Source organism: Grammomys surdaster, unplaced genomic scaffold (genome assembly GCF_004785775.1).
Source record: "Grammomys surdaster isolate TR1022 unplaced genomic scaffold, NIH_TR_1.0 226, whole genome shotgun sequence".
NCBI classification, from domain to species: Eukaryota; Metazoa; Chordata; class Mammalia; order Rodentia; family Muridae; genus Grammomys; species Grammomys surdaster.
Window position 1 is genome coordinate 2,217,255 of NW_021604671.1, and position 23,130 is coordinate 2,240,384.

Genomic DNA, 23,130 nt, shown 5'->3' on the forward strand with positions numbered 1-23,130 from the left:
TCACACACACACACACACACACACATACACGCACACACACACACACACACAGGCTACAGACAGGCACACAAACTTTTAGATTGTTATGGTCCTCTTAAAACAAGAGATCCAAAATGACTAACCACTAAACATTTCAATTCTTTGAAGTTTTTTCCATTTCCTGTTTTTATTCAGCTTATTTAAGATGTTATTCTACTGGTTTAACACTTTATACCTAGGGAGCGGGACACTAAAATTTGGTGCATATGTTGGTAAGATGTGTAGAAAATGTAAGTGTCAGGGAACAAAGACCAAAGACTATTTCAGGTCCTCCCTTGGCACATCAAACCAGAACATTCCATCAGCTCAGCACACATAGAATGCTTTGGGAACAATAAGGCCATTGGGGAATAAGGTAATACACTTGGGGTTTCCATTCTCCAGTTCCAAGCAACTGCACATCTGCTGAGGAAAGGACTGTATGGGTACTCACTGAGGTCCATTCAAAAATAACCCAAATCTGTCTAACTGTGACCAGTGTAGATCTGTGTTATGACCAGCATAGCTCTGTAAGGTAGTGATAAACTTCCAAATAGGAAGCTGAAATACCTGGATTTAGGTCTTTTGCTTGGCTGATTTATAGACATGAAGGACATGGTAGAGTTCTATGAATCAGAGTTTCTCCAATGATTAAAAAAGGGGGGAGGGGTATCTTTAAATCTACATAAAATTAACTAAAAAATAAAATGTGTGTCTTAGAATTCCCTTTGCTATGAGAAAACACCAACCAAAAGCAACTTTGAGAGGAAGGGCTTATTTGTCTTATATATCCCAGGTCACAGTTCACTGAGGGAAGCAGGAAGGTAAGAACTGAAACAGAAGCCACAGAGGAACACAGAGGCTTGCTTAGCTGTTTTCTTGTACAACCCAGGCCCAACTGCCCAGAGATGGCACCACCTACAAACTCTAGGCCCTCAACGACCAATCATTAATCATGAAAATACAGTTAGTCCTAGAGTACTGGAGTTACAACTGACTGATCATAACTCATTACAGATTGTTTTCGCTAAATGCCAAACACCTTTAGTCTTAGCACTTGGGAATAAAAGGCAAGTCTGTGAGTTTGAGGGCAGTGTGGTCTACATAGTGAGTTCCAGGATAGCCAGAGAGACCTTGTCTCACAAAAGAATGAATGAATGAATGAATGAATGAATGAATGAATGAACAAAGAGAGGAAAGGAGGGAAGGAGGGAGAGAGGGAGGGAGGGAAGGAAGGAAGGAAGGAAGGAAGGAAGGAAGGAAGGAAGGGGAAGGAAGGAAGGAAGGGGAAGGAAGGAAGGAAGGAAGGAAGGAAGGAAGGAAGGAAGGAAGGAAGGAAAGTTTCCCAAAAAACTTGCCTACAGGCTAACCTGATGCATGTGTCTTGACAACTCTTTGCAAATAACTGTAGATTGTGTTAAGGTGACAAACTCTAACCCAAACAGTATAATACACTTGTTCTTATAGTCAAGGAAGTGTGTGTATGTGGAGGGTGGTCCATTCATTGGAAATTGCTAGTGGAAAAAAAAAAAGACTTTGATAGATTTATTTTAGTGTCATGGATTGCCACCGAAGGTCCTAAATTTTTAATATGCTTTGCAGGTGATTGCTCTTTCATTATCGCATGCTATGCTATAAAATATGTGAGGCAGCATAACTATGAACCCTCAAACTGAGTAATTAGTGCTATTAGATTGGCATGTACAGTGTCTTTAGGGGCATTTCTTAATTTATGATGCATAAGGAAGACTAAGCTAGCTCATTGTGGATGACGGCATCCCTGCCTGGGTGGGTGACTCAGACTGTAGAAGAAAGCAAGCAGAGCAGCCAATAGAGAGTGAGCCAGTAAAGAGTGTTCTTCCATGGTCTCTGCCTCACTTCCTCTCTCAGGGGCCTTCCTTGACTTCCTGCCCTGACTTCCATTGTGAAGGATTGTGACCTTGGAGTTGTATAGTAAAATAAACTCTTTCTTTACCAAATTGGTTTTCATCAGAGTGTTATCACAGAAACAGAAAGCAAGCCATGACAACCTGAAATAGAAAGCAGGGAAAAAAACTGGACTCTCATAATTTTTCTGAGGACTCTTGCCTAGTTGAACCATGGACCACCCCTTCTTGTGTCACATTTGTTTGTGTGTGTGTGTGTGTGTGTGTGTATTTCTTTTCTTGTAGAATAGGTTATTTTCCTCACATAATATACTCTGATTACAGTTTTCCAACCTATTCCTCCCAGTTCCTCCCCACCTCCATCTGACTTATCTCCTTTCTGCTTCATATTAGAAAACAGGCTTCTGTAGGTAGGCCTAAAATCAGCAACAGGCCTGTCATACATGTATACTAACACCAAGTCTTGGGTCTCTGTGGATAAACACTGAAACAGATGGCTACAAGCTATTGTTAACAGGCAGTTTCTGTGACAGTTCACCAGCCTGAGTAGTCATAGACCTTGTAAATAGGTAGCCTTGGCAGAAAATACCAACTTAGATAAGGACAAGTCATAATGACCTGTCCCCTGAACCCTCACCCAGCCGATACCATGTTCTGAAAGATATGGGTATTCCCCCTGAACACCCACACTCCAGTGTCATCCCCTTCCCCACATCCTGCCTTTTTGTGTTTATAACCCCTGTGTGAATGAGTATAAATTACAATTTGAAAAAAATTAATTTTTATATATAAATTTATAAATATAAATGTTATATATATATATATATATATATATATATATATATATATAGAGAGAGAGAGAGAGAGAGAGAGAGAGAGAGAGAGAAAGAGAGAGAAAACAGGCTTCTAAGAGAGAATAATCAAGCAAAGTAAAACAAAATAAGATAAGACAAAAACTAACACGTTGGAATAGTACAAAACAAACAAACACAAGAAAAAGAGCCCAAGAAAAGGCACAAGAAGCAGATAGAGACAAAGAAACTCAGTCATTTGCATATTCAGGAATCCCATAAAAACACTAAACTGGAAGCCGTGATATATACACAAAGGAGCCATGCTGGCCCTAGGGTCCAAGCATGCAACCTGCAGCTCTGTAAGCTTATAAGTGCATCATGGGCATAGGTAGAAGAAGAGATCCTTGACCTCATGAAGGCTGGACGCCCCAGGGGGTGGGAATTTTGAGGGTGGGGAAGTGGGGGGGGGTAGGTAGGGGTTACATCCACAGAGAAGAAGGAGGAGGGGTAAGGGGATAGGGGTTTCCCGGGTGGGTGGGGGATGGGGTAAGGGGACAACATATGAAATGTAAATAAAACATCCAATAAAAATTTTTTTTTAAAAAAAGGCTTTGTTTCAGGCAGAGATGGAGCAGCCCGCCCGCCCGCCAGCCTGCCCGCCGGCGGGCCGCATTTCTTTACAGTTGTCACCTCCTGCCTGCTTGTGCTCCTGCTCTGATTTCCTTTAGTGACCATAAAGGAGATGTACAAAAATATACAAAGCTTCAGCCCAAACCATACATATCAAACATGAATGACGTTTCACAAAAGGCAGAGATTAAAGAAATGCTTGCTTCTGATGATGAGGAAGAGAGTTCTAAAGTAGGAAAGGCTTATGTCCCAAAGCTAACAGGGACAGTTAAAGGTAAATTCGATGAAATGGAGAAACACAGACAGGAAGAAAAAAGGAAGAGAACAGAAGAAGAAAGAGAACACAGAATTGAGCAGGATCTGTTAGAAAAGAGGAAAATAAAGCGTGAATTAGCGAAGAGAGCTGAGCAGATTGAGGACATAAACAATATGGGAACCGAGTCCTCAGCAGAGGAAGGAGATGACTCACTACTTATAACAGTGGTACCTGCCAAACCATACAAAACATCTGGAAAAAATAAAGGATCCTGAGGACCTGGACAGAGAACAAGGAAATGAAAGGATTAATCATGAAGAAGATGAGATGAGATATGAAGAGTGCCGAGGTCTCAGAGAAGCAAAATGTCTTTCATTAGTCATGGATGATGAAACAGAAGCCAAAAAAGAATCACATTTTCCTGGAAAATTGAAATCAACTTTTGAAGAACTGGAACAACAAAGACAAGAAAATCACAAGAAGCAAGCAGAAGAGGAAGCGAGACGACGCTTAGAAGAAGAGAGACATGCCTTCGAGGAGGCGAGGAGGAACATGGTAAATGAGGAGGATGAAAACCAAGATACAGATATAGTTTTTAAAGAGTATAGCCCAGGAAAACTCAAACTCAGTTTTGAAGAAATAGAAAAGCAAAGGAGAGAAGATGAAAAACAAAAAGCAGAGAAGGAGGCCCGAAGGATAATAGAGGAAGAGAAGAAGGCTTTTGCTGAAGCAAGGAGAAGCATGGTATTAGATGATGATTCCCCAGAGATTTATAAAACAGTCTCTCAAGAATCTCTAACACCTGGAAAACTGGAAATTAATTTTAAACAATTATTAAGGCAAAAAATGGAAGAAGAAAGACGACGAACAGAGGAAGAACACAGGCATAAACTAGAAATGGAGAAACAAGAATTTGAACAACTGAGACAAGAAATGGGAAAGGAAGAAGAAGAAAACAAAAGCTTTGGGTTAAGCAGAGAATATGAAGAATTAATTAAATTAAAAAGGAGTGGCTCAATTCAAGCTAAAAATCTAAAAATCAAGTTTGAAAAAATTGGACAGTTGTCGGAAAAAGAAGTACAGAAAAAAGATAGAAGAAGAGCAAGCAAAAAGGAGAGCAATTGACCTTGAAATTAAAGAGCGAGAAGCAGAAAACTTCCATGAGGATGATGATGTTGATGTGAAGCCTGCAAAAAAGAATGAATCTCCCTTTACTCATAAAGTGAACATGAAAGCCAGATTTGAACAAATGGTGAAGGCAAGAAAAGAAGAACAAAGGAGAATTGAAGAACAAAAGTTGCTACAAATGCAGTTTGAACAGAAAGAAATCGATGCAGCACTACAGAAGGAAAGAGAAGAGGAGGAGAAGGAAGAAGGTAGCATTGTTAATGGCTCCACTACTGAAGAGCAAACCGGATCAGGCGCTCTATGGTTCAAAAAGACTTTAAGAAATACCTCGGTTGTAGACAGTGAGCCAGTCAGATTTACTGTGAAAGTCACAGGAGAACCCAAGTCAGAAATTACCTGGTGGTTTGAAGGAGAAATGCTGCAGGATGGAGACAACTATCAGTACATTGAAAGAGGTGAAACTTACTGCCTGTATTTACCAGAAACTTTCCCGGAAGATAGAGGCGAATATATGTGTAAAGCAGTCAACAAACAATAAAGGCTCAGCAGTGAGTACCTGTATTCCTACCATTGAAAGTAAGAACTAATTGGCCTTTGATCCTTTGTTTTATTAGGAAATAAATAGGAAAAAATATCATTCTTCTTCTTTTTCTTTTTTAGTGGATGACTACTAGGCTTCCTTCTTTACTTGGAACTCACTCTCTCTCCAACTCTCTTGATACAGCTCTCTGGAGGGGCCAGAAAGGAGACCAGAAGTGCCACTATACTGACTCAATCTCTCCCCAAATCTTCAAAATAAGAGCTCATCTAAAGAACACCATTTCCAATACATTTCAGGTTTATTACCATGCTGTGCAAAGTCAAAATGTAGCTGACAGAAATGGGAAATAAATGCACCCATTCTGTCAGAACCTAAAACAAAAGCTTTGTATTTTCCATATTTATAGCAATTATTAAAGTATACAGTCTGCATGAAAAAAATTGATTTTTTTACATTTAAATTAGCTACTGACAATGAAAGCGGAATGATTAGTAGATTTAGAAAAAAGTGATTCATTTTGATTTAAATTTCTAGCTTTAAAAATAAGTTTGTAAATGTCAAATGTAGTGTTACAAGCCTTAATCTCAACACATGGGAAGTAGGTGGATCTCTGAGTTCAAGGTCAGCCTGGTCTACATAGTGAGTTCCAGGACAGCCAGAACTACATAGTGAGACCATGTTACCCTGGTTCCTAACAACACAGTCTGTAAATAAAAGTCTATTATGTTCTAATGTTGGGTGGTTTGTATTTAATTTTCTGGAAAACATGTTGTGAAACCATAATAAAGTTACCTGTGCATTATACCTGTCCTTTTTTTTATTTAAAAAAATATAAAAAATATAAAATATAAAATATAAAAATATATAAAATATAAATAATATATATAATATAAAAATATAAAATATAAAAAAAATCAGTGGTGCCCCCATCCCTACAGGCTCTAACACTCTTTTCACTTCCACTTCTGCAGGGAGGCATGAGGGGAGGAATTTGATGGAGATATTCCTTTTAGGGCTGAGTTTTCCATGGTCTTTTGCTTCTGCATATTATCTGGCTGAGTCTCTGTATTTCCTCTCATCTTCTGCAGGACGAAGCTTTCTCTGATGATGTCTGAGCAAGGCACTATCTATGAATATAGAATGTCATTAGGAACATTCTATTGCTACATTCTCTAGTAGAAGGGTAGAATTTGCTTTTCCCTTAGATCCATGGGCTATCTAGTCTCACATTCTTGGTCATGCAAGTAGTGTCAGGAATGGGTTTCATCTCATGGAGTGAACCTTATGTCAGAATAGATATTGGTTAGTTACTAGAAGGAAAACTATCAGCTCAGGACCTCCAAAACCAACTTCTCATCACAAAGTAGATGTATTTGCCTAAGAGAGACAGAGGATAAGGAATAACATACAAAGACAAGAGATAGAGAATTAGGTGAAAAGAAAAGGAACAAAATAGAAGGAGGAGGAGGATTTGTTCTGGGGGAACAAAGGATTGCTTCTGTATGGAAAGGAGACAGACATGGCCCATAGGAAAATGGCAGTTTATACATGAAGAAGGAGAAACCCTGTGTTAGGATGGGTATTTAATTTTAGCTGGGCATGTTAATTAGGTGACCCAAGGGGGGATTTTGATTGCTGGATCTTGGTAGTCAGGCTTAGGAGGAGGAAGTGGTCAAATAAGAGATAGATGTTGGGAGCTATCTTTAGAAGTGTAATCTAATGGTTTTTAGCGAGGCCAAGGAAATGAGAGAGAGGAGAAAGGCCTGCCAGAGCCATGCTCATCATGCCTGAGAAGGGAAGTTCCTTCAGTTACTCTAACAAGCTTCATGTCACTGCTGTATTAGTAAATCTTGTAGGTAGGACACCAAGTTTTGTAGCTGGGATGTGTATGCTTCTCCTTTGGTAATCTACAGAGTACATTCCTGTGGCAAAGAAGCTAACACAAAGCAGTAAAAACTCTATGTGGTCACAAACTCAACTTCACTGTGTTCAATGAGTTGGATAGGTGTTATCTCAGCAATGGAGCCTTACCCACTAATTTCTGAAAAGCAACCTACAGTCTTAGCAATAGTCTGGTTGTTTAGGGGTTCCTATGGGACCCCTTTTACCAACAATTTAATTAAATGTAACCCATTCCCTTTACTGAAAACTTCATTTGGTGACAGATACCCAGTTAGAGTTCTGTGCCCCCTTTATTTGGTAATTTTATTTAGTTCTCCTTCATATATGCTTATATTCTAGGAAGCTTCTACTGTATTAGGTTTCCATACTATCTCTCAAATAAATATTAATTTTACCTGTCTCTTCCTGTATTCCCTACCTCATTTCCCTCTTCCCTCCGCATCCCATCTTGATCCCCCCATCCCTTCTGTCTTAGTTAGGGTGTTACTGCTTTGAACAGATACCATGACTGAGGCAACTCATAAAAACAGTATGTAGTTGGGGCTGGCTTACAGTTTCAGAGAATCAGTCCTGTATCATCAAGGTGGGAGCATGACAGCATACAGGCAGGCATGGTGCAGGCAGAGCTGACAGTTTTATGTCTTCATCTGGAGGCTACTAGCAGAATACTGACTTCCAGGCAGCTAGGATGAGGGTCTTAAAACCCACACCCACAGTGACACACTTACTCCAACAGGGCCACACCTTCTAATAGTGCCACTCCCTGGGCCAAGCATATACAAACCATAATATCATCCATAACTGTATATTCTATTTGTCTTCCATAGGGAGATCTATCTGGCTTTCCTAGTCTTTTGTGGGTTTATGGATTGTAGTTTGGTTATCAGTTGTTTAGTGGGTAATATCCACATATAAGCAAATGCATACAATATTTATCTTTCTGGGTCTGGGTTGTCTCACTCAGAATGATTTTTTTTTTACTTGTGAATTTCATGATTTTACTTTTTAAATAACTGAGACCATTGTGTAAGTGGTCTGTAATTTCTTTATCTGTTCATTTATTGAAGACATCTAGGGTTTTTTTTCCATTTCCGGCTGTTATAAATAGAGCAGCAATGAACATGGTTGAATAAGTTTCTCTGTGGTAGGATATGGGGTTCTTTGGGTATATGCCCAAGAAGATATAGCTAGATCTTGGGGTAGATATATTCATAGCTTTATGAGGAACCAACACACTGATTTCCATAGTGGTACAAGTTTGCAGTCCCACCAGCACTGTGGTAGCATTCCCCTTGTTCCACATCCTCACCAGCATGAGCTGTCATTTGCTTTATTGATCATGGCCACTCTGATGAATGTACAATGAAATCTCAAAGTAGTTTTGATTTGCCTTTCCCTGTTGACTAAGGATGTTGAACATTTCTTTAAATGTTTCTCAGCCATATAAATTTCCTCTTTTGAGAATTCTCTGTTTGGATTTGTACCCCACCCCACTTTTTTGAGACATAGTTTCTCTATGCAACACCCCTGGCTGTCCTGAAACCTGTTTTATAGTCCAGGCTGGTCTTGAACTCACAGAAATCTACCTGCCTCTGCCTCTGGAGTGCAGGAATTAAAGGCATACACCACCATGCTCAATTGTACCCCACTTTTAAAATTGGGTTATTTGTTTTCTTAATATCTAGTTTTTTGAGTTCTTTATATATTTTGGAGCTTAGCCTGCTATCAGATGTGTAGTTGGTAAAAACTTGCCCCATGCTGTAGCCTGCCACTTTGTTCAAACTGTGGTGTCCTTTGCCATGCAGAAGCCTCTCAGGCACATTTATCAATTATTATTTATTAGTCATTAATCAGTATATGTAATAAGACATTTGGTTCAGAAAGTCTTCTTCAGTGCCAATGAATTCAAAGCTATTCCCCACTTTCTTTTCTATCAGGTTTGGTGTATCTGGTTTTATGTTGAGGTTCTAGTGATCAATGTGTCTGTTTTGGTGCCAATACTATGCTGTTTATACTACTATATCTCTGTAGTACAATTTGAAATCAGCAGTTCTTTAATTATTCAAGATTGGTTTATCTATCCTGGATTTTTCACATTTCCATATGAAGCTAGCTGAAAATTGTCTTTTCAAGAACTGTGAAGAATTGTGTTGGAATTTTGATGGGGAGTGCATTGAATTTGTAGAGTACTTTTGGTAGGATACCATTTTTGCTATGTTTATCCTATAAATCCATGCTTTGGAGATCTTTTCATCTTCTAATATCTTCTTTAATTTTTTTCTTCAGTGTCCCATTTCTTAAAGAAGCAGTTACCTCACCCTGGGGCTAAACTATAAACACTTGACTCTTGGAGAAAACAGTCTAAGCCTAGCAGCTTTATAAGGTGATGACTTAACTCTGCCACAGTAGTAGAAGCAAGTGAGTTTATTAAGTTTTCATTATAATAGTGTAGGCAAGAGACAGGACTCACCTAAGCTAGGGATGAGACAGAATAGATGCGATGTGCAGACCATATAAAATGCTGGCTGGTCAATGGATGAGACTCAAAAGAGAATCATTGCAGCTCCTTGCATATGGGTAGACTACCACTGTGTGTCTAAACATGAGGATGACAGAAGGGGAAGCAGGAGTCTGGTTTAGATTCTACTGTCAGTGATTCTCACTAAAGCGCCAGTTTGGGCATCAGTAGACATCTGTATGTTTTTTAACACATTCCTCAAAGATTTAGTGCTCTCCTGTCCCTCATAGCAAAAATTTAGCTAATCCTGATCTATTATACACATAGAGCCACAGAATATTACAAGGCTCCTGAATAGTGAATGTGTAGTTCAAATAATATTCTTTTTTACAGAGATAGTATGCTTTCAAACAAATGTTTGTTGTTTTCCCAAGCCAGGCATGGTGGCACACGCCTTTACTCTTTGCACTCAAGAGGTAGAGTTCTTTGTGAATTAGAGGCTAGCCTAGTCTAAAAGGCCAGCCAGGGCTAGAAAATTAAACCCTGTCTCAAAAAAAATTTTTTTTTCAGAAAGACAGACTAGAGGCTTGAGAGGTGGCTTGGTGGTTGAATACTTGCTTCTCCAGTGGAGGACCTGAGTCAGCTCCTATCACACACTTTGGGGAAGTCACAATTGCCTGTAACACCAGTTCCAGAAGGATCCAATGTCCTCTGACCTCTACAAGCACTGCATGCACATAGTGCCCAGACAGATAAGCAGGACACTACACATACATACACATGATAAAACTAAATGATTACTTGACACAGCCTTGACTCATGTAAGAGGAAACCTTGATTAAGGAATTGCCTAAATAAGATTGACTTATGGACATGTCTCTGAGGAACTGTCTTGATTATTAATTGATGCAAGAGGGTCCAGCCTACTGTGGGATGCACCATCCTTAGGCAGGTGGCCCTGAATTGATAAGAAAGCTAGCCAAACATGACCCTAGGAGCAAGTCAGGGAGGGAGTCACCAAGCAGTGTTACTCTGTGGTTGCTGCCTTATGTTCCTACTTGACGTCCTTTCCTAAGTTTCTCAGTGATGGTCTATAATCTCTGGATTTGTAAGTCAAATAAATGCTTTCTTCCCCAAAGTTTCTTTTGTCAGAGTGTTTTACTTTAGTAACAGAAAGGAAACTAAAACAAAGATCAAAATTCTAATTAAGGACTGGAAATAAAATCAAAGGTGCCCAGATTTTCCTTTGATAATCCACAGCTTCAACACTCAAGATTTTTATATTAGGAGGAAAACTTAATGACAATTAACAAGTCCCAAAAGCACTAATGAAGAAGGAGCACAGGGAAATAATATACACAGAGGTTGTGCACATAAAAGCTCAAACAGCTTTCAGAGGAGCATACTGCAGCCTGAGAGCTCTAAAGAGGATACTAGTTTACTGTTTCTTACCATCTATGACAGAATCACGTTTGATGGTAGAACATTCTAACAGTGGATGTAATGCCAACTTAGAGGAGCCAAGCTACTATCCACAGGGATCACAGAGAATTTCTGTGGGGATTAGTATAATTTGTTGTAAAACAAATATAAAGAAAGCTGGTTACTTATATCAATGCTTTGGGTACATTTTTACTATGCTGGATCTGTATGGAATGTAAGAAATTGTCACAGTCCATCTGCCATGAGTCATAGAGAATTTGTTCTACAGTACAGATAGAACGTCACCAACAGAGTGAACCAAAAGGATGTCTTCCTGCAGAACAAGCAAGAGTACTTGCACTGTGACCAACCAAGGGAGCCTTGTTCATGAGTTTCCTTGCTTTTGGCTGTAATGTAGGACACTGACAGAACTGACATTACAAATGTTATTCTTTAAAGACCAATTTTTAAAAATATAATTGTTAAGAAATAATTGTAATCCAGTTGAGGATGTAGCCCCTTTAGCAGTCTGCTTACCTAACATGTACGAAGTCCTAGGCTTAATGCCTGGCATTGCATAAACTGTGCTTGGTAGTATACACCTGTAATCCCACACTCAGAAGTTGAGGGTGAAAGCAGGAGGAACAGGAGCTGCAAGTCATCATCCTTGGCTACCTATCAAGTTCAAGGCCAGCTTGGGATACATGAGCCCTTGCCACAAACAAACAAACAAACAAACAACCTACTACTTTGTAAGCCAATTAAAAATGTGAGTCTTTAAAAGAGAGCATTGAAAGAAAATTATTCTATATATAAGGATAGTGCTACTCCTGAAAACTGTAAGTTCTTAAATCAAAATGCCAAGTGTGTGACACCGCCTATGACTTACCAGTAAGGGAGGCATCAGAGGCCCCAAACCAATACAGACTGTTGCTCTTCTATAATACACATATTGGTTGCAAGATAGAAACGTCAGTTTGTCCAGAGCTGGAAGCTTCTTCGTGCCTAGCTTTCATGATGCTCTAAAGGGGCTCTACAGTCTGTTTGGGAAGAAAGGCATGTTAGTCTTATCTAGCTGTGCACCCTGTGAACTATAATACCAACCTTGCAAGTAAGATGTGTTCACTGGTGCAATTGTGGCACAACAGCTATGGGAGTAACCAGCTGCTTTCTGGTTAGATTTGAAACCAGTTTCATGAGGGAATTCATGCCTGCTACTATAAACCTAAAAGACAAAGGAAGGAAAAAGCATATAGTTGAGGCAGTCTCAGGCCCTATGAACAAAGTTACTACTTTTGTTTAGCTAAATTCTCATAATAAAGACTGTCTTCTAAATGTATTTATACCCATAAATATACTCCCAATCTTCATCAGAAAAGCTTGTCTTTGCAATGAATTTAGAAACATATCACTACTCACAGTGCTGAGAGTAACTGACAGTTGAGTGATAAGACATTTATATCATTCCCTCTAAGTCTCAAGGATTAGTGTGGAAGAGGTAATAGAAAGAATGTAAGAGATCAAAGACAGGGAGCTGGGCTATGAAATGCTGTCTTCCGAGCATAGCTCAGACAGTGTAGTCATGACTTCACAGTACTTATGGCTGCCTACACCAGTCACGCTCAGAACTGGGCCTATGTAACAGTCAGTCATGAATCAAAGAGGAGCTCACAGAGATTTAACCATTCCTGCTGAACTATTGGCTACTGATGGATTGAAGGAAGCAATCTTTGTCTTCAGGTGTCTTCTTACTCAATGAAGACATGAATGTAGGAAAGTGAAGGGTAATTAGTATAGGAGGAAGAATAGCAGTGGGGAGACCACAGTAATCAGGATACATTATACACATGTATAAAACTGTCAAAGAGCAAATTCAATGAAATATGATTTATAAAAAGAACTATGAGCCTGTGGTAAATTATTTTACATAATGATGTCCATATAGGAGCTGCGATACCTTTGTCATATCCAGCAAAATTACTGACCAGTTAGTTTAGTGTAATGTGTAGCCATGCTACATTCTTTCTCAGACTGTTATTTATCTCTATCTCCTTGTCTTCTTTTTCACCTACAAATGTGCTACAAAGATGTTGGCAATGACCTTCCAAGCTGCCCTTGGAAGCCCTGACCCTCAGTAGGCCTCGGGGATAGGTTCCACATCCTCCCTTTGTTTTACCATAAGACATTGTTCTCTGTCCCCCTGGTTGTAACTCCCTGGAAGCATGGAGATGAGAAAAAGGTGGCAGTGATGATGATGATACCTCTCCCTATTAATTTGGAAAATGTTCTAGGTAAGGACAGTATGTCTTCTTGAGAAATATATCTGTGACTTGCAGATGTGCCTGGCCCCTTGCATAGGAGTACCTAGTATGCATAGGAATTTGTACAGCAATTACAGAGCCTAGAAGCTCTTTATCTTTATTGTCTTGGAAGGCTGAGCCCCTTGTAGCACTTCAGAACTGGAGAAGACACTGGTTCCATTACCTTCATCCTCACTCCAAGCACTTTATTAGAAGTGGGGATTTGTGGAGGATGTAATTTCACATCAATCTTTGATTTTCATTCTTGGGTTATATGAACCATACATAATACATAATACCCCATGAGCTCTAAATTTATTTACACTTTAAAACCAGAGATGGAAATGAAATACATACACAATAGAACACAGCAAAGAATCATGTGGCATTAATTGCACATATTCATAGTCTTTTTTTTTATTGAATAAAACCTGAAGTGTAATTAGTTTAGCTTTATTCACTGTTCTCTCCAGGTGCATTGTGGGTATCCACTTCTACCATAGTAGATGTAGAAAAGGCTGAATTCATTCTCTAAACTGGCAAGCATGTCAAGTGCTTTTCTCTAAGAAAAGAGCTTATGGTTCTTCATCTTTGCAGACTGAGGTCTGTAAAAGAAAGTGCTAAAATGGCAATGTGATGATAAGCAAAAGTATTTCCCCGCATATTTTTGTCAAATTCACAAAGTTAAGTATCTTCTAAATATTAAGAACTGGTCATCATCCTGTTCAGGTCTTGAGTTGCATTTCCTTCTGAGTTGAGCCTCTCCTCTCCACCTGAGTGAGAAGAGCAGAGGATGTTCTGAGGTGCTGATGCTGTGAGAACACTAATTCTAATTCTCGTCTCTGTATATCTGTATGTGTACGTGTGTATTGTTTCTCTCTGTGTGTCTGTGTGTGTGTATGTTTATGTCATAGACAGACAGAAAGACATAGGCAGAGGCAGAAGTGTGTAGTATGTGTGTGTGTGTGTGTGCGCATGTCTGCTTTTATATGTAATTGCCAGTAGAGGCACATGTGGAAACAAGAGATTGGACTCCAGAGTCAAGAAAGACCTACATGGGGTTTCTAATTTAAATAGATACGGCCTCAGTTATTATCATTTAAAAAAAATAGTTCTTCCATGATACTAGTCCTTTGACCCCAGGGTCAAAACCATTGCTGGGATAAAGTAAACCAGTTGTAGCCAAGTAAAATCTTGGAAAGATATTTAAATGTGGGAAAGGATACAGTGTTTACATTGTGAAGGGAAGGCTGTTGGAGTCAAGATCTGCTCCCAAGGCAGGTTGTTCACCTGCTTTGTTGTTCCTGTGAACATCACAGGTGACTGGGACCTGGCAAATGAAAGCAACGTAATCTTTGTTAAACTCATTCCACCGTAGTGGCACATCGTACTCCAGTCTTGCCATTTACATTGAGCTTTTAAAAGAATGTGTATGATATGTGACAAAGAAGTGTCTATGCAGTTTGATACCTTTTTATACCTTTTATAACTTTATAAAAATCAACTGAAACACCTGCATAAAACCATCCAAATCTCAAAAAACAAACAAACAAACCCCAAAAACAACAACAACAAAAAAAACATCCAAATCAAGTACCCAGAATCCTCCACCATCAGTGTCGTGGTTAATTTGATGTTAACTTGACACAGGTTAGAGTAATTTGGGAAAAGGGATTCACAGGTTAGGAAATGCCTCCATAATTTTTACCTGTAGGCAAATCCGTAGTACATGATTAATGTTGGAGGGCCAAGGACACTGTGAGTTATGTCACCCCTGAACTAGTGATCCTGTTTCTATAAAAAAAAAAAAAGCAGGGTGAGGGGGGTTGGAGAGATGGCTCAGCAGTTAAGAGCTCTGCCTACTCTTTCAGAGGACCTGGGTTTAATTTCTAGCACCTGCATGGCAGCTTACAACTGTCTGCAACTCCAGTTCCAGGGGACCCAGCACCCTCACACAGACATACAGGCAAGCAAAATACCAATGCATTAAAAAAAAAAAAAAAAGACAGGCTAAACAAGCCATGGGGAGAAATCCAGTAGTAAGCAGGATTCTTATAGTCCTGAATCAGTTCCTGCCTTTGGATTCCGTCCTTGAGTTTCTTCCCTGGCTTTCCTTCATGATGGACTATAATTGAGATGGAGATGGAAATAAATCTTCCCAGCTCTGAGATGCCATTGTCATTCTGTTTATCACAGCAGTAGAAGCATCAGGAGCAGTATTCTAACTTTCAACAGCAGCAGGAGTTTTGCCAGATTCTATGTTTTCTTGAGACAGAGTCAGACAGACAAACATACAGTCGTCTGCATCTTGTTGCCATTGTGTTTGCTGGATGCATGGGAATGAACTCAGGGTACTATGCATGCGTAGAATAGACCCATCAACTGGCATATGTTCTAGCCACTCTGTGCATTTCCTTTCACTCAGTACTGTTGATGAGATTCACCCATCTACTAAGATCACTGTAGGTCAGTGCCGAATACTAGTCTACTGTAAGTCTGTATTGCAATTTTATTTTGCCCTTCCCCAGACCTTCTCCTATTAGCTTTGTCAGACTCCTGCAGGTGAGTACATTGTAGGCTTTTAAATGTTTTGGTGCAAACTTCCTGGAGAGTTTATTCCAAAGACTGCAATGGCTGCATTACATGATGTGTATATGGTCAGCTTTCGTATATTGGAGTGTGATAAAGCCATTGCACCACTTCATAATAAATTCCTACCAGAAAAGCAAGAGCTCTGGATGCCTACCACCCTTGTTGCCGCTGGAGTTTTCCTCATTATTTGAGCTGTTGTGGCACAGGTGTGGCTGGGTATATAGGTATGTGTGGGCATCGTCCTCTGTATTGATGGTTCTCTCTTCACACCATTACACTGCATTACACTGTTGGTCTATACTTACTGCTCTGGAGATTAAGAAAGAGAAAAGACTTTAGCTACAAAAAAAAAAAAAAGACTGAGTTTGATGTTTTCTTCTGAGTATCAGATGACAAATTTTAACAAATAAATTTCTTTCCTCTAAATCAGAATGAAAGGACTGATTTATGAAGCAGACACGTATCGATATTATGCATTTATGAGTGGATGCCTGTACTTATGTAAACATGCACAGTTGCGTGTGTGGTGTGCACATCGCACTGCACACAGTGTTTTAGGTGACTACTATATGTAAGTACTGACCTACCACCACAAAAGACAGTGCTGCCCCAGTGTTGATATGTATGCCTCTCCTTTTCTTTTGAATAAAGACTTAGATTTTCACCAGTTATTACATGAGAAGTTCATACTTAGAGGAAATATACCAGAGTAACTAATCTAGATTACTAGAGACCTAGTCCCAAAGTCCCCAGCTAGCCACTTTCCCCAGGGACAGCTCTATAAAGACTACAAGAAAAAAAAACTGCTTGTTGCCCATAATGTAGTCAGCCCTTTCCAACTTTGGGACTGGATTAGACCACCCAGCCAACTGGATGCTTCTTCCCTGAGTTCAGAATCTAAGCAAATCAATGTAGGGGAAACTGTCCTTCCTCCATTCCTTACCTTCTAGGCTGCCCACCATGAAAGGTGCTTCTCAGTCAGTACACACTTGCCCCGAAACCAGTAACCTTTCTATATATGTCTCATTTCCGCTGCTTCAGAGGGAGGTAGACCGAGTACAAAACTCAAGAGATTTTACATTTTCTTTAATTATTCAAAGGAAGAACAATGAAAGAATTGCAGAGAAATTCCCATCAAAATCTAGGCCCAAGGCATGGAGCCAAGATAAACACAAAAGGCCTCTGGGATATAGACACTTCATTTGGTTTTGCTGAGTTAGAAGTGGAGAAACTGAAGGTAACTAACAGTCTGTCTCTCTCAGTCTCTGTCTCTCCACCCCCCTTTTTTGAGACAGGGTATCACAATATAAATCAAGCTAATTCTGAACTCAAGCTCCTCCTGCCTCAGCTACCCCTGAGAGATTATACATATTTACCATGATGACTAGCAACTTTGTCTTGAACTACTGGAGCAATGTCCTTTATCAATGCAGGAAAAAAGCATGAGAAAGGGTATATTTTCTCCAGTAAGATGCTGTGTGATTTTAAAAATTGATTTTTTTCATGTTGAAAAAATCTTGTCCCATTTTTAATATATATGTTAAATTTGCATATACATATGTATATTTGCAGTGATTTCTCTACAGTTTTCAAAGGAGAGAACTTTCCTTGCTGGGAACCTAAAAAGCTGGCAGACATTCTCACCCAAAACATTAAGTCCTGCCTGGCACAGTCTTCAGCAGACAGCTGAAGAGCCCCAAGGCTCTCACTCGGACCAAAAGTTTAGTAAGTGCTAAATACCTTCAGAAGTATCCTGTGCTAGCTTGTCATTGGAGATGAAACTTATCTGCATTCATCACAAGAAATTCCCATTATTTCCTGGGATATAGAAAGCCAGGCAGGGTTCATTTAGGCAGGGTTGGCAAGCTCCTTGGTCATTTGATGCAGCTAAGACATGTAGCCAGTTGATAGTTCATGCCTGAATACCAAGAACTCAAAGGTAAAAGGAGGAAGATCAGGAGTTGAAGGCTAGCATTAGCTAGGCTTCATGAAACCCTACCTCAAAACGCAAGGGACAAAGAAAAGAATAAAATTGCATAATTTGATAATTTCCTCCAGATAATATTCTTATTTCTGATATTCCCTCCAAATAACAGTAAGAAATGTCTCATACAATATTTACTTTGTAAGAGTAGAAGAGGACAGAGAACTGTTACATTCTTGGAGCCTTCTGTGACTTCATACCTGCAGTGATTTACAGATTTGGCAGTACCTATCTAAACAAAAACTGTAAAGATTTCCATCTAACTCCCTGCAATATTGTAGTATACTTACTTAAGTGGCTTTTCAAAAGCTAGGGATACGTGTGAGCAACCATCTGGAAGTGACTGGAACTTAGAGCAGTCTTTGGTTACTTCACTGTCAGCAGGTTTCTACTTGAGTAAGAGTGAGCCAAACTTTGCTTTATATCTACCCCAGATTATTCAGACAATAAATCAAAAAAGGCAGCACTATAAAAAAATTCATTGTAGTGTTATTACATACAGAGTGGTCACTAATACCCACTCATCACCAAACTGTCCATCTTGCAGGATCACATGAAGTAAAAGACAAAGCTTTTATTAGATTTTGTGGTTCTACTTCTTCTATAGTCCATTTCATCTAGGTTTGTGTTAATATTCATGAGCTGGAACTAAATGGGCTTTTTAACAGTGATGGCTACAATGCAGGATAATGTACCAGCATCCAGTCACATTTAAAAATCAGTTCATTTCAGCATCCTTCTAAACAAAATAGAAACCACAGCTGATCCAGGGTCACTTATTTCCCAGCAGCTAATAACAGGTGGCAGCCTTGGGCTGGCAGAATGCCTGTTTGTGACTTAATTAGCATCAGGTGATCTAGCATTATGTCGAGAGGATGTGATTCACAGAAGCTGCTTTCACCTGTTGCTATTTTCAGAGTAGACAGCTAAACCCAGAGAAAGCTTAGCATGCAATCTGCCCTGCTGCTGGTGGGGGATGCTTTATATAACCTCATCATGTGGATTCTTGAATGAAAGAAAATGAGAGACCCATAAAAGACTTCCTATGGATGGAACACCCTAAACACTAACATTTTTTTGGACCTTTCCTTGGGCTCCAGAAGCTAATAGCCATACATCTGATGGACCTCCCTCAACCCACTTCAGTCTCCCGTCCTGTGGCAAGTTAGCTTTTCCTTCCTTTTCTAACTCCAGTTCCTCTGATCCCTTGCAGTTCTGCCCCAAATGAAAGGCATGGGCTGAGAGGTGGGGTTGCAGGGTCCTTCCCTTCACCCCCAAGTGAACATACACAATGCTCACGCCCAACCTTCTGCTACCCCACCAATACATACTTGTTTGCTTTCTTACCTTTCATTCACATCAGGTTGAATTGTACTTTCTGTGAGTAAGCACGCTGTACCCAGGGCAAAACACAACAGGAAAAGCCTTTCAGGGGCAAGGCAAACCTAGAAGGCAGAAAAACCAACAGGAGGTAAAATTAGGAGCAAATTGGAACATATTGTGCTAAATTACTCAGAAATGTACCTTCAGAGAACAAGAAAATGAGGGTGTCTCTGAAGGCCACAGGATGGGGATGTTCCTGGAATATTTGTGTGCCTCTCACACAGAGGTACCTCAGTCCCCAGGGCCTCTCTAAGCAGGAAAATTAATGAGAATGGGTCTCAGGAGGAATGAAGCTTTGTTCCTAATAGGGAACAGCAACAAAGACTGAAACCTGCTCAAAACCCAGCAGCACTGAGGAAATGAAGAAAAATGATAGCATCCTGCCCTCAGGTCAAGAAAGTCACCCACCAGTGAGGTGTGAGAGCCTGTTGGTTTGCAGCTAGTGCTGAATACTTTTGTTAAAAAACAACAATCACTGAAAATACAGCTATGCGAATAAGACTTGTTTGAGTTTGCTTCCTTGAAAGGAGGGGTCTTCAGTTTGTGAGCCTCCTACCTCTGCTTTCGCAGCCAGAGGCCAGCTGGGAAGTGACTTTAAAGAAAGCAGACAAGTGTGGAATGAAGGGAAACAGAGCCACAATCAGAGAAAGTCTCACCTGACAAAAAGTAAGGGTAAGCCACAAGACCTGGGGAAGTTCTGTGTGAATAAGGGCCCGTAAGCACCAGGAATTAATTGTGGCACATGCCCAGAGATGGGAACATTTTAAAGCAAAAGTGAATAATGCAGGCAGGTTTATAGCAATATATTTGGAACTCTTAAACAGAACTGACACTTTTCTGAGAAAATATGTTTAAAATGTTATAGCATGGGGGGTATAGTTTAGTGGTAGAGTGTTTGCCTACACTCACAAGGTCTTGGCTTCAGTTCCAATAAACACACACACACACACACACACACACTCACAAACACGAAGAGAGAGAGACATCAGTAGACAAGAAAATCCACGATAATGTTTTCGTCTGAAAAATGTCTTTCTTTGTGAATCCTCTGAGTTTTGTTGGCTTTCTTCTATAATGTGTGTATGCTTTTTAGATGACTTTTGAAAGACTCCCTGTGGTGGTGTGAGTAGGAAGGGCCCCCATGGAGTCATGAGTTTGAATGTTTGTCCCATAGTGAGTGGCAGCATTAGGAGGTGTGGCCTTGTTGAAGTAGATGTGGCATTGTTTCAGTAATTGTGTCATTGTGGTGTAGACTTTGAGGTCTCCTATGCTCAAGCTACACCCAGTGTGGCTCTCAATCATTTCTGCTGCCTCCAGATCAGGATGTAGCACTCTCAGCTCCTTCTCCAGCACCACGTCTGCCTGCATGCCGCCATGCTTCCCACCATGATGATAAAGGACTAAACCTCTGAAACTGTAAGTCAGCTCCAATTAAATGTTTTCATTTATAAGAGTTGCCACAAGTCTTGGTGTCTCTTCACAGCAATAGAAACTCTAACACTTTGTTAGGTGGCTCTAGGCCATATCAAGTTGACAATTAAAGCTAACTAGGCCATTCTCCAAAACAGAGTACCCTACCCCTCATCTACAGTTTCCTTTCTCAGTTTCAGTTACCCAGAATCAAACATAGTCAAAATGTATCACATGGAAAGTTTCAGAAAGAAACAATTCAGTAATGCTAAGTTCTACTCTGATCAGTGTAGTGAAGTCTCCTACCCAGACATGATTCACCTCTTCATCCTCTCATTCATACTGCATGCACTACATCCTGTTGTCATTTAGCTGTCATTCAGCACAGACATAAAATCAAACCCCATTCACAAACCTTTCATTACAGTATTATAACTGCTCTATCTCATTATTATTGTTAATTGTTTTTTAAGTCTAATGAATGAATGAAACATTGTTATGAGTATGCATAATAATTAACATTGTGTGTATATGCTTGGTATTATTAATGGCATGTGTTAGACACACAACAGTGTGCTGGTTAGGTTTTGAAAGCTTGACACAAGCTAGTGTCATCTGTGAGCTAGGAACCTCAGTTGAGAAAAGGCCTCCATCAGACCAGTCTCTGGGGCATCTTCTTAATTAATGGTTGATGTGGGAGGACCCAGCCCACTGTAAGTAGCCCAATGCTCAGAAGGTAACCGTGAAAAAAAGCAAAAAAAAAAAACAAAATGAGGGCTGGAGAGATGGCTCAGCAGTTAAAGAGCACTGACTGCTCTTCCAAAGGTCCTGAGTCCAATTCCCAGCAACCACATGGTGGCTCACAACCATCTGTAATGGGATTCAATGCCCTTTTCTAGTGTGTCTTAAGATAGCTACAGTATACTCATATACATAAAATAAATAAATACATATTTAAAAAAATAAGCAAAATGAGAAATCTTTGAGGGACAAGCCAAGAAGCAGTATTCCTTCATGTTCTCTACTTCAGTTCCTGCTTCTAGGTTCCTGGCCAAGTTCCTGAACTCATTTCCCTTCTTTTTTTTTTAAGATTTATTAATTTTTATGTATGTCAGTACACTGTTGCTCTCTTCACACACACCAGAAGAGGGCATCGGATCTCCCCATTACAAATAGTTGTGAGCCACCATGTGGTTGCTGGGAATTGAACTCAGGACCTCTGGAAGAGCAGTCGGTGCTCTTAAACACTGAGCCATGTCTCCAGCCCTCATTTCCCTTCTTGATATACTCTAATCAGTAGAATGAAATAAACTCTCTTCTCCCCAAGTTGGTTTATCAAAGTTTAATTTAAAAAAAAAAAAACAGAAAGCAAACTAGAACAACTAGGGTTTTGGAATATAGCCTACCATATGTTGAACTTCTGACCTTAGTAACTGAATTTCAACAGTTTGGAAATAGGGTCAAGTATAAAGTAAAATGAGGCCATCCTAGGGGAAAGTGGACCTAATTATCCAACAACTATTCTCTATTCTCCTTGTAAGAAAATAGAGTTTTAACGATGCAGACTGATGGTTTTGAGGAGGCCCTGTATAGAAGGGAGCAGAGGTTATATCCATGTTGTCACACACGATCTCATGGGAAGCTCATCCGTCCACGTGCCATGCATGCTAGCAGAGGTGCTACCAACTGAACTATATTTCCAGCCCTGGGACAAAATGTGTATACAAGATTACTTTTCTTCTCATTCTGACCAAATACCTAATAAGAAGAATTAGGGGAGAATTAATTTATTTGACATGGGGGAGGGAGAGGAGATGATGGTTGAGACTGTTAGGTGCTGGGAGCTGTACCCGGCTTGGTGGGGGGAGAAGGTGATCTTCTTTCTTCTCCTCCAGTCGGTCGGTTCTTCTTGAGGCAGCCGAGGAGGATGGGAATTGGAAGAGCGTCGGCGAGGGGTAAGACTTGGTCTTACGAGATTCTCGATAATATCTTACGAGATATTTAGGGTTGCTGTTTAATAAAATCTTTCTTATCTACATTACTAAAGTTTACTTACTAGGCTACTGTAGCTGACCTGCTATCTGTTTGATCCGCTGAGGCCAGAAACTGCAGTTTCTTGCCACTAACACCTCCGCCCAGGGACAGCAGAGAATTAAGAAATGCCTTTGATCTGTCTCTGTAGGCGCTGCCAGGCTCTAACTTAGGTCTGTTGGTTTGAGGTCGCAGGAAGAAAAGACACTTAAAGAAGTTATTTTAGTTTATTGCTAGTTTCCTATCTAAGGGGGAAAATGGGAAGGTCCTAAGTGGAAAAAGGAAAAAATTCTAACAAAGGAAAAATTCTAAGTAGAGAGATTCTAAGCAGGGAAGAAGGGAGAAGAGGAGAGAGAGAGAGAGAGAGAGAGAGAGAGAGAGAGAGAGAGAGAGAG

The 23,130-nt window shown here is 40.0% G+C and overlaps 1 protein-coding gene and 1 pseudogene across 1 annotated transcript in view; both read left to right on the top strand.

The window, feature by feature from the left end:
- The window catches only part of Rgs20 (regulator of G protein signaling 20), a 118,451-nt gene that overhangs the window by 44,909 nt on the left and 50,412 nt on the right, over window positions 1–23,130 (top strand).
- LOC114626047 lies at window positions 3,488–5,299 on the top strand (annotated as a pseudogene).